The sequence below is a fragment of the Canis lupus genome, chromosome 33, assembly GCF_048164855.1.
Source record: "Canis lupus baileyi chromosome 33, mCanLup2.hap1, whole genome shotgun sequence".
NCBI lineage: Eukaryota > Metazoa > Chordata > Mammalia > Carnivora > Canidae > Canis > Canis lupus.
In genome coordinates this window covers 30,745,637-30,757,418 of record NC_132870.1, presented here as the reverse complement: position 1 = coordinate 30,757,418, position 11,782 = coordinate 30,745,637, and the positions used below count along the sequence as shown (strand labels likewise).

The following is an 11,782-nucleotide window of genomic DNA, read 5'->3' as shown; positions in this document are numbered from 1 at the left end:
ATTCCCAATCTGTTAATGCAGACCTTGCTTAAAATACTTCATTTTAAGGAGAAATTAAAATCAAGAGGTTGTTCAGGTGGCTACATTGATTCAACGGATTAAAAGTGACAATAATAATTAAACAAAACAAACGACATGGATCAAGACTCACTTTTTCTTCAAAAGCAGAATTCCATTTTCTGGGGAATTTGAATTATCTGGTTAATCATTTCTGCATTGGACCACTCTGCCTGGCTAGGCAAAGTCTTTCTACATTGTACTTTCAGTTTAGATAGCAGATGGCACGGATTACCAATCCTACCGAGTTACTGTTTTTACTGTTTTTCTGTATCAATCACAGTAACTCCATCAAGTTTTATGTAGTTTTCACCTTCCAGGTGCTTAGCAAATATTAATTCATCCTTGCAGCACTCCTATGAGGAGGTGGGAATTTTTAATAAATAAAATATAATAAAATATACTCTAGATTAATTTACTTGAAAGCACCTGTGAAAGGCAAGCAGAGTAACTCTAAAAAATTAAATGATTATATTAATTACATGAAAGAAGGTAATATTGGTTTATGATTCACTCTCCCTGGAAGTAATTTCAGGAGGAACTCATGGGAATTAGGGGCTTGCCAAGGTTTAAAACATTTTGTCTGCACTCCTCTTTCCCCAGTGAGGGAACAATTAGCAATACCTCCCCGGGGGACGTGACTGGACCCAGGCAAGGCGCAGCCCTGGTCTCCCGCAGCGCCCCGCCCCCGCCCCGGGGTCCTGGGCCCCAAAGCGCAGAAGCCCCGCCCCGGACGCCGGGCTCGCGCCTTCGGCCCCGCTGCGCTGCAGGCCTGGTCGGGGAGGCAGGGCTTGCGGTCACCTCCGCGCCTTTCCCGAAGCTTCCCTCCTTCCTCTCCACGCCCCAGCGAGCCGTTTATTTTGAGGAGCCTGGAGCTTCGCGCTCGAGCCCGGGGCCTCTCCGCGCGCACTTCCCCGGCCGCCCGGCCCCGGGGGGAGGATGCGCCACACGCGGGAGGCTCGCTGCGGGGAGGGGCGGCGCTGCGAGCCGGGGAAGGAGGGGCCGGTCCTGCGGCGGGGGCGGGGGCGGGGGCCGGGGCCGGGGCCGGGGCGCGGGGGGCGGAGCCCGCGGGGGGCACCTCGCCGGCGCTAACCTGGCGGCGCGTGGCGACCCCAGCGGGGCCGGGCGGAGGAGGGAGCGGGCAAGGCCGCCCTCGGAGGCCCCTGAGAACCGGGAGGCGGAGCCACACACCCTGAGGAGCGGCGAGGTTTGCGGCCTTTGTCGTTTCCCACGTCCCCAGAGGGTGGAGCCCGACGATCTTGGCGGGAGGGGGGCGATGCGCCGTGAAGCTGCTGCTTGGCCTCCCCCGCGCGGCGGTTGGTGTCCTACATGCGGTGCCCAGGGCGTGGATGTTCCCACCTCCCTGGCGCTGTCCTTCCTGCGAAGTTAAAAAACAAACAAACAAACAAACAACAACCACCGTCCTGGGTGTTCACAGGCTTCCTGGAGGTTCCTAAAGACAGCGTTGCTAACCCCATAGCGGTAGAGCTCCCCGTGCAGGCCGGGCCGGCCTCGCGTCCCAGCACCTCCCTCCGATTGAGTTTCAGCCAGAGGTAACATCCGTGTCTTTGTAGCAGTAACAACAGTCTCTTGATTCCTTCATTTTCAATTTCGTGAGTGCTGAGAAATCAAGACTTTACGTAGATTCCAATTCTGAGGAAAGAGAAGTGCAGGGAAGAAAACATTTGGTACTTCCCAGCCTTAACTCTTGCACTGTTGGAGAGAGGGGCCCCCCCGCTTTGAAAAGATGCCCTGAGATTCAGGGAAGTTCATTGTTTCTGTTTGGAAGAGATATTTCTATTTTCCTCTGTAGTATTTCTACTTTGGGTCACTCCTGATTTAGAGAGACAGACTGGGTGGCTCAATTGGTTGTGTCTGCCTTCAGCTCAGGTCATGATCTCAGGGTCCTGGGATCGAGTCCTGCGTTGCGCTCTCTGCTCGGTGGGGAATCTGCTTCTTCCTCTCCCTCTGCCCCTCTGTTTGTCTCTCTCTCAAGTAAATAAATAAAATCTTTACAAAAAGAGAAGAGGAAGAGTTGCACTTCAGTTCATCAAACCTATTTGTCTTCATTCAGGTTTTTGTCAGTGATTTCATTCCTTAACAATAAAATACTCCCCCTACCCCCATCCCGGGGTTCAGATAATAGCTCATTCAGTTAATAGCCTATCTCTGTCTAAAAAGAATTTGAGGTGGTTTTTTAAATTACGTATATAGAGAAGAAAACAAAATAGAACTATTATTAAGAGCACTCAAGGTGGGATGAAATTATGTATAATTGCTAAAATTTACTAACAGACTTGGCTCTGAGCTTCCTCAGGTTCCTTGGATAAAATGTCTTTTCTGCTCATAGCAAATAGTAAAAGAAATAAAGGCAGTTTGGTTTCTGCAAGGTCACTTTGTAAAATCCTTAACCTGCCACTAGAGGCTGCTCTTAATTCTTATTATGTGAGGACTAATCTAGTGAAAAGAGCTTTTTTTCCCCATAGCCAGTAAGGAACTGGAAATTGCTTTGGAAATTGCATTGTTTTGCTACTAATATTTTCATGTCTTTTTTTCCTTGACAGTTCTTTTTAAAAATTTATTACTGATATTATTAGTTTTGGTTCTTATCAGTTCTGTTTGATGGTTTATTTTCGGTATCCAAATAGAAGATAAAGGTACTCTTACTTTGGCTTATGCTTTTGTATTTCAGCACAGTATGCGGTCCTGGGATGCTTTTGGTCACTGTTATGAATTTCCTTCTTGCGATCAGAAAAGGCACTTTTATTAAGGCCCAATTCATGACTAAAATGCATTGTGTCTGTTGCTTTTCTTATTAACTGTTATAGTGAATTAAATGGTTGTTCTCTTTTACTACTCTCTTTTTAAAAATAAGGGATATTCAGAAAGGACTTTTCAAATAGGCAAGACATAATTAGATTTCAAGCAAATACAAGGTGAAGATTTATGAAAAATTCTAACAGCTGATACAGGGTTTATCCCTCATCAAAGGCATATTGCATTCAAAATATTTTAATTTCTGACGAGTGATACCAACCCAGTAAGTGTCAGATAGCAAAATATTAATCTGCAACATGAGACTTAAACAGTCAGCCTTCTACATAATGTATAAGACCTGCCCATTTTGACTTCCAGATTTCATTGTAATTTGCAAAAGGGACAAATTTTAGTACTTATTGAGCTCTTGCTATGTGCCAATTATGGTGCTAGGTGTTTTATGTATAGTTATCTCATTTTTATCCTTACAGCAGTCTTATGAAGAGACATTAGCACCTTTTTAAAATGAGGAAACAGGCTTTATGAAAAGTAACTTGTTTAGGATTCAACAGCTATTGAGTGGTAAAGGTGAGATCATATCTGGTCTGGTTGATGCCAAAGCTCATCCTCTTTCAACTTATCACAATCGAGAAAGTGTGGCAAGAACAAGGTTACTAATAAAAAATCACTCATACATTTGATAAGTAGTTATAAAAATTTATTTTTACATACTTTATTCCGATTTCCTTAGTTCTTATCAAATGTGCTTTTTTTCTTCCCACATCCCATCCAGGAAATGATATTACATTTAATTGTTATATGTCCTTAGGCTCTTCTTGGATGTAACAATTTCTCAGACTTTCATTATTTTTGAATTTTTATTTTTTTATTTTTAGGAAACCAAAGACACCACTTTTTTTTCTTTTTTAACTTGATATTAAAATGTTTTCATTTGTTTTTATTGAAGTTAGATTTGCCAACATATAGTATAACATCCAGTGCTCATCCCATCAAGTGCCCTCCTCAGTGCCCATCACCTAGTTACCCCAATCCCCCACCCACTTTCCCTTCCACAACCCTTTGTTCATTTCCCAGAGTTAGGAGTCTCTCATGGTTTGTCTCCCTCTCTAATTTTTTCCCCACTCAGTTCCCCTCCTTTCCCTTATAATTCCTTTCACTATTTCTTATATTCCCCGTATGAGTGAAACCATATGATGATTGTCCTTCTCCAAATGACTTGCTTCACTCAGCATAATACCCTCCGGTTCCATCCACATTGAAGCAAATGGTGGGTATCCGTCCTTTCTAATGGCTGAGTAATATTCCACTGTGTATATAGACCACATCTTCTTTATCCATTCATCTGTCGATGGACACTGAGGCTCCTTCCACAGTTTGGCTATTGTGGACATTGCTGCTATGAACATTGAGGTGCAGGTGTCCCGGTATTTCACTACATCTTTATCTTGGGGGTAGATACCCAGTAGTGCAATTGCTGGGTCATAAGGTAGTTCTATTTTTAACTCTGAGGAACCTCCACACAGTTTTCCAGAGTGGCTGCACCAGTTCACATTCCCACCAACAGTGCAAGAGGGTTCCCCCTTCTCCACATCCTCTCCAACATTTGTTTCCTGTGTTTTTAATTTTTGCCATTCTCACTGGTGTGAGGTGGTGTCTCATTGCGGTTTTGATTTGTATTTCCCTGATGGCAAGTGATGTGGAGCATTTTCTCATGTGCGTGTTGGCCATGTCTGTGTCTTCCTCTGTGAGATTTCTGTTCATGTCTTTTGCCCATTTCAGGATTGGATTGTTTGTTTCTTTGCTGCTGAGTTTAATAAGTTCTTTATAGATCTTGGATACTAGCCCTTTATCTGATACGTCATTTGCAAATATCTTCTCCCATTCTGTAGGTTGTCTTTTTTTTTTTTTAAGATTTTATTTATTTATTCATGACAGACACACAGAGAGACAGGTGGAGACATACGCAGAAGGAGAAGCAGGCTCCTTGCAGGAAGCCCGATGTGGGACTCAATCTTGGGTCTGCAGGATCACATCCTGAGCCAAAGGCAGAGCTTAACTGCTGAGCCACCCGGGCGTCCCTGTAGATTGTCTTTTAGTTTTGTTGACTGTTTCTTTTGCTATGCAGAAACTTTTTATCCTGATTAAGTCCCAATAGTTTATTTTTGCTTTCGTTTCCTTTGCCTTAGATGTATCTTGCAAGAAGGTGTGAGGTTAGCTTGTGTATTTGAGTTTTTTCCAATTCTTTTGAGGGAGGCTGGTATTATTTCTTCTTAATGTGGCCAAGTTCAAAAAAGTTGTTGCCTGTGTTCTCTAGGATTTTGATGGATTCTTGTCTCACATTTAGATCTTTCAACCATTTTGAATTTATCTTTGTGTATGGTGTAAGAGAATGGTCTAGTTTCATTCTGCATGTGGCTGTCCAATTTTCCCAACACCATTTATTGAGTAGACGGTCCTTTTTCCAGTGGATATTCTTTCCTGCTTTGTTGAAGATAAGTTGACCATGGAGTTGAGGGCCCATTTCTGGGTTCTCTATTCTATTCCGTTGATCTATGTATCTGTTTTTGTGCCAGTACCACACTGTCTTGATGATCACAGCTTTGTAATACAACTTGAAATCTGGCATTGTGATGCCCCTGGCATTGGTTTTCTTTTTCAGTATTCCTCTGGCTATTCGAAGTCTTTTCTGATTCCACACAAATCATAAGATTATTTGTTCCAACTCTGTCAAGAAAGTCCACAGTAGTTTGAAAGGGATTGTATTGAGTGTATAAATTGCCCTAGGTAGCATAAACATTTTCACAATATTCTTCCAATCCATGAGCATGGAGTGTTTTTCCATCTCTTTGTGTCTTCCTCAATTTTTTTCAGAAATGCTCTGTAGTTTTTAGGGTATAGAACCTATACCTCTTTGGTTAGATTTATTCCTAGGTATCTTATGCTTTTGGGTGCAATTGTAAATGGGATTGATTCCTTAATTTCTCTTTCTTCAATCTCATTGTTACTATATAGAAATGCCACCAATTTCTGTGCATTGATTTTGTATCCTGCCACATTGGTAAATTGCTGTATGAGCTCTAGCAATCTTGGAGTGGAGTCTTTTGGGTTTTCTATGTACAGTATCATGTCATCTGCAAAGAGAGAGAGTTCGATTTCTTCTTTGCCAATTTGAATGCCTTTTATTAAAAAAAAATGAATGCCTTTTATTTCTTTTTGTTGTCTGATTGTTGAGGCTAGGACTTCTAGTACTATGTTGAATAACAGTGGTGGGAGTGGGCATCCCTATCATGTTCCTGATCTTAGGGGAAAAGCTCTTAGTTTTCCCCCATTGAGAATGATATTTGCTGTGGGCTTTTCATAGATGGCTTTTTTTTTTTCATAGATGGCTTTTAAGAGATTGAGGAATGTTCCCTCTATTCCTACACTTTGTTTTTGTTTTTTAAAGATTTTACTTACTTATTCATGAGAGAGAGAGAGACAGAGACAGAGGGGGGGGGGGCAGAGACACAGGCAGAGGGAGAAGCAGGCTCCATGCAGGGAGCTCGATGTGGGACTCAATCCTAGGACTCCAGGATCACGCCCTGAGTCAAAGGCAGGTGTTCCATAACTGAGCTACCCAGGCATCCCTAATCCCTATCCCTACACTTTGAAGAGTTTCAATCAGGAATGGATGCTGTATTTTATCAAATGCTTTCTCTGTATCTATTGAGAGGATCATATGGTTCTTGTTTTTTCTCTTGTTGATGTGATCTATCACGTTGATTGTTTTATGAGTATGGAACCGACCTTGCATCCTGGGGGATAAATCCCACTTGGTCATGGTGAATAATCTTCTTAAGGTATTGCTGGATCCTATTGGCTAGTATCTTATTGAGAATTTTTGCATCCATGTTCATCAGGGATATTGGCCTATAATTCTCCTTTTTGTCTGGTTTGGAATCAAGGTAATGCTGGGCTGGCATCATAAAATGAGTTTGGAAGTATTCTATTCCTTTCTGTCCTCCAAAACAGCTTTAGGAGAATAGATATTATTTCTTCTTTAAATGTTTGATAGAATTCCCCTGGGAAACCATCTGGCCCTGGACTTTTGTGTCTTGGGAGGTTTTTGATGACTGCTTCAATTTTCTCACTGGTTATTGGCCTGTTCAGGTTTTGTATTTCTTCCTGTTCCAGTTTTGGTAATTTGTGGTTTTCTAGCTTCTAGATTGCCTAATTTGTTGGCATATAGCTGCTCATAATACATTTTTAAAATCATTTATATTTCCTTGGTATTGGTTGTGATCTTTCCTCTTTGATTTGTGATTTTATTAATTTGAGTCTTTTTTCTTTTTAATAAGGTTGGCTAGGGGTTTATCTATCTTATTAATTCTTTCAAAGAACCAACTCCTGGTTTTGTTGATCTGTTCTACAGTTCTTCTAGTCTCTATTTCATTGAGTTATGCTTGAAACTTTATTATCTCTCTTCTTCTGTTTAGTGTAGGTTTTACTTGCTGTTCTTTCTCCAATTCCTTTAGGTGTGAGGTTAGCCTGTATATTTGAGTTTTTTCCAATTTTTTTGTGGGAGGCTGGTATTCTGATGTATTTCCATCTTAGGACCTCTTTTGCTGTATCCCAAAGATTTTGAACAATTGTATCTTCATTTTCATGAGTTTCCATGAATATTTTTAATTCTTCTCTAATTTCCTGGTTGACCCATTCATCTTTTAGTAAGATGCTCTTTAATCTTCATGTGTTTTGAGTTTCCTCCAAATTTCTTCTTGTGATTGAGTTCTAGTTTCAAAGCATTGTGGTCTAAAAATATGGAGGGGACAATTCCAATCTTTTGGTATCGGTTGAGACCTGATTTGTGTCCCAGTATGTGGTCTATTCTGGAGAAAGTTCCATGTGCATTTGAGAAGAATGTGTATTCAGTTGTGTTCAGATGCAAAGTTCTGTATATATCTGTGAAATCCATCTGGTCCAGTGTATCATTTAAAGCCCTTGTTTCTTTGGTGATGTTCTGCTTTGAATATCTGTCATTTGCTGAAAGTGCCATGTTGAAGTCTCCTACTTTTACTGTATTATTATCTACGTATGTATTTACTTTGGTTATTAATTGCTTGATATACTTGGCAGCTCCCACATTAAGGGCACAAATATTCATGATCATTAGGTCCTCTTGTTGGATAGACCCTTTAAGTATGATACAGTGTCCCTCTTCATCTCTTACTACAGTCTTTGGGATAAACTTTAATTTATCTTATATGAGGATTGCTACCCCAGCTTTCTTTTGAGGACCATTTGAATGGTAAATGGTTCTCCACTCCTTCATTTTCAGGCTGGAAGTGTCCTTAGGTCTAAAATGAGTCTCTTGTAGACAGCAAATAGATGGGTCTTGCTTTTTTATCCAGTCCAATACCCTGCGTCTTTTGATTGGGATCTTTTAGCCCATTCACGTGCAGAGTAACTATTGAAAGAAATGAATTTAATGTCATTATGTTACCTATTCAGTCCCTGTTTTTATGGATTGTTTCTTTGGACTCCCTCTTTCTTTTACAGGGTCTGCCTTAATAATTCTTGCAGAGCTGGTTTGGTGGTCACGTATTCTTTCAGTTTCTTCCCATCTTGGAAGCTCTTTATCTCTCCTTCTATTCTGAATGACAGCCTTGCTGGATAAAGTATTCTTGGTTGCATGTTCTTCTCATTTAAGACCCTGAATATATCCTGCCAGCCCTTTCTGGCCTGCCAGGTGTCTGTGGAGAGGTCTGCTGTTAATCTGATATTTCTCCCCATATAAGTTAAGAATCTCTTGTCTCACACTGCTTTAAGGATTTTCTCTTTATCTTTGAAATTTGCAAGTTTCTCTATTAAATATTGAGCTGTTGAATGGTTTTTATTGATTTTTTTGGGGGGTCCTCTCTATCTCTTGGATCTGAGTGCCTGTTTCCTTCCCCAGATTTGGGAAGTTTCAGCTGTGATTTGTTCAAGTATGCTTTGTGGCCCTATCTCTCTCTCTCTCTCTCTCAGCCTCCTCTGGAATCCCAATTAGACGTATATTCTTCCTTCTCAGGCTATCATTTATTTCCCTAATCTTTCCTCATGGGCTCTTAATTGTTTTCTCTTTTTTCCTCAGCTTCGTTCCTTACCATCAACTTATCTTCTGTGTCATTCACTCTCTCTTCCACCTCATTAACCCTAGCAATGAGGACATCCAGTTTGGATTGCATCTCATTTAATCTATTTTTACTTTCGGCCTGATTAGATCTCAATTTTGCAGTAATGAAGTCTCTAGAGTCCTTTATGCTTTTTTCCAGAGCCACCAGTAGCTTTATAATTGTATTCTGAATTGAATTTCTGACATCGTATTGAAATCCAAATTCTGTAACTCTGTGGCAGAGAGTACTGTTTCCAGTTCTTTCTTTTGTGGTGAATTCTTCCTTCTAGTCATTTTGTCCAGTGCAGAGTGGTTGTATGAGCAGGCTGAGTCAAAAATATAAACCATGACCTAAGTAAAATACACCCTTGTTATAAGTGAAAACTTTTCTCTTTGTAGCATTCCAGCTGTTCTCCCTTTAAATCTCAGGTCAAATTCGTAGGTGTTCAGGATGTTTTGAAAGTTATCTAGGTAAGTTGGTGGGGCCAAGTGAGTTGAGGACCCCTATTCTTCTGGCATCTTGCCCCCCCCATTTTTGAATTTTTATTTTATTTATTTTATTATTTTTTAAGATTTTATTTATTTATTCGTGAGAGACACAGAGAGAGAGGCAGAGACATAGGCAGAGGGAGAGGCAGAGACATAGACAGAGGGAGAAGCAGGCTTCATGCAGGGAGCCTGATGTGGGACTTGATCCTGGGACTCCAGGATCATGCCCTTAGCCAAAGGTAGATGCTTACTTAACTGCTGAGCCACCCAAGTGTCCTTATTTTTGAATTTTAAAATTCGTGTTTATGTCATTATTTTTGACAGTTCTGAGTCATGGTCAGGTATTTTGTAGAATATTCTTCTATTAAAGTTTGATGTTTTTTTCATGATTATGCTGGGATTATGGGTTTTGGGAGGATGACCACAGAGGTGAAGTGCTCGCATCACATCATATGAATGGTACATACTGTCCATATGACTTACCACTGACGTTGACTTGGAACAGCTTGCTGAGATAGTGTTTGTCAAGTTCTCCACTTGATTTATTTTATTTTATTTTATTTTATTTTATTTTTATTTTTATTTTTTTTATTTATGATAGTCACACAGAGAGAGAGAGAGAGAGAGGCAGAGACACAGGCAGAGGGAGAAGCAGGCTCCATGCACCGGGAGCCCGACATGGGATTCGATCCCAGGTCTCCAGGATCACGCCCTGGGCCAAAGGCAGGCGCCAAACCGCTGCGCCACCCAGGGATCCCGATTTTTTTTATTTTAAATTCAGTTAGCCAACATACTTAGTCTCAGATGGAATATTCAACAATTTATCAGTTGTGTATAACAGTTGTGTATAACATCCAGTGCTTATCACATCACATGCCCTCCTTAATGCCCATCACCCAATTATCCCACCCCACCCACATCTACCTCCCTTCCAGCAACCCTCAGTTTTTTTCCTTTAGTTAAGAGTCTCATGATTTTTCTCCCTCATTGATGACTTCCCATTCAGTTTTCTCTCCCTTCCCTATGATCCTCTGCACTGTTTCTTATATTCCACATATGAATGAAGCCATGTAATTGTCTTTTTCTGATTGACTCATTTGCTCAGCATAATACCCTCCAGTTGCATCCACGTCAAAGCATAGAGTAAGTATTCCTCCTTTCTGATGGCTGAGTAGTATTCCATTGCATATATATACCACATCTTTATCCATTTATCTGTTGTTGGACATCTGGGCCTTTCCACAGTTTGGTTATTGTGGACATTGCTGCTATGAACAAGTGCCCCTTCAGATCACTACATTTGTATCTTTGGGGTAAATACCTAGTAGTGCAATTGCTGGATCATAGAGTAGCTCTGTTTTCACAAGTTCTCCATTTTAAAGTTGACTTTTATCTCCCTTTCCCTACTCTTTGGAGGAAGTTATTGTGCATAGCCTGCACTTAAGGAGGGGTAGGGAGCTATGCACCACTTCCTTGTGGGCATAATATCAACATCAATTATGTGGACTTCTGCACAGGATATTTGTTTACATTTCCCCCTTTGTCAATTTATTTAATCTTTTATTCATATCAGTGTGGACTTGTGGATATTTCTTTTATACTTTGGGTTATAATCCATTGTCTTCACTTATCAAATTAGTCCATCTTTGGCCATTGGGAACTCTTCCAGTTGGTTCCTGTGTCCCTCCAACATTCCTCGATGATCTTAAGGTTGTTTTGTTTTGTTTTTGAGCATTTCCTTGCTTTCTGGAACTATAAGTTGCTCTAGGCTAATCTTGAATATTTCCTGCCTTCGTCCTAAAATCAGCCGTTTTTTCCAAGGACCCTTCGTTTCTTTTATTGGAGAATAGTATCAGAAGCCAAGATATGGATGTTAATAGCATTAATAGTATTAGAAGCCAAGATATGGATGTTAGTACCCAAGTACTACTGAGGTGTCATTGCTTCTAGTCTTTGGCAGCTGACAGACCAAGGAAAGAATGTGTGTTTATTGACTTCTTATATACATATATCTATAAATATCTCTATCTGTAACCTATTAAGCTAAACATGAGTTCATACTGATGTTTCAAACTCTAATCGATTACCATATGGGTCATTCCTTTGCTTGTGTGTAATTCCCATTCCAATGGTGCAAAACCTGGCCCCTACCATCTGCCTTCCAGTTACTTGTTCATTTATACTATATATGTGTGCGTAGTGGTATCAGGATTGTTAGCCAGAGCTCCTATGGGAAACAACTTTATCAACAAAGCACAGTGTTTGTATATAGTTTCTTCTGCCCTTAGTCTTACAGGCTTCACTCATTTTCACAGTTACAGAGAC

The 11,782-nt window shown here is 40.7% G+C and overlaps 1 long non-coding RNA gene across 11 annotated transcripts in view; it reads left to right on the top strand.

Moving 5' to 3' along the window:
* The first annotated feature begins 1,123 nt into the window (after positions 1–1,123).
* LOC140623819 (uncharacterized) overlaps positions 1,124–11,782 on the top strand; it is a 126,208-nt gene continuing 115,549 nt past the window's right edge. For 9 of the 11 annotated variants that reach the window (XR_012023338.1, XR_012023340.1, XR_012023341.1 and 6 more), the window contains exon 1: positions 1,124–1,264. This is a non-coding gene — a long non-coding RNA (uncharacterized lncRNA). Of the gene's footprint in view, positions 1,265–1,495; positions 1,611–11,782 lie in introns of all 11 variants that reach the window. The other 2 variants (XR_012023342.1, XR_012023337.1) reach the window with 1 other exon arrangement.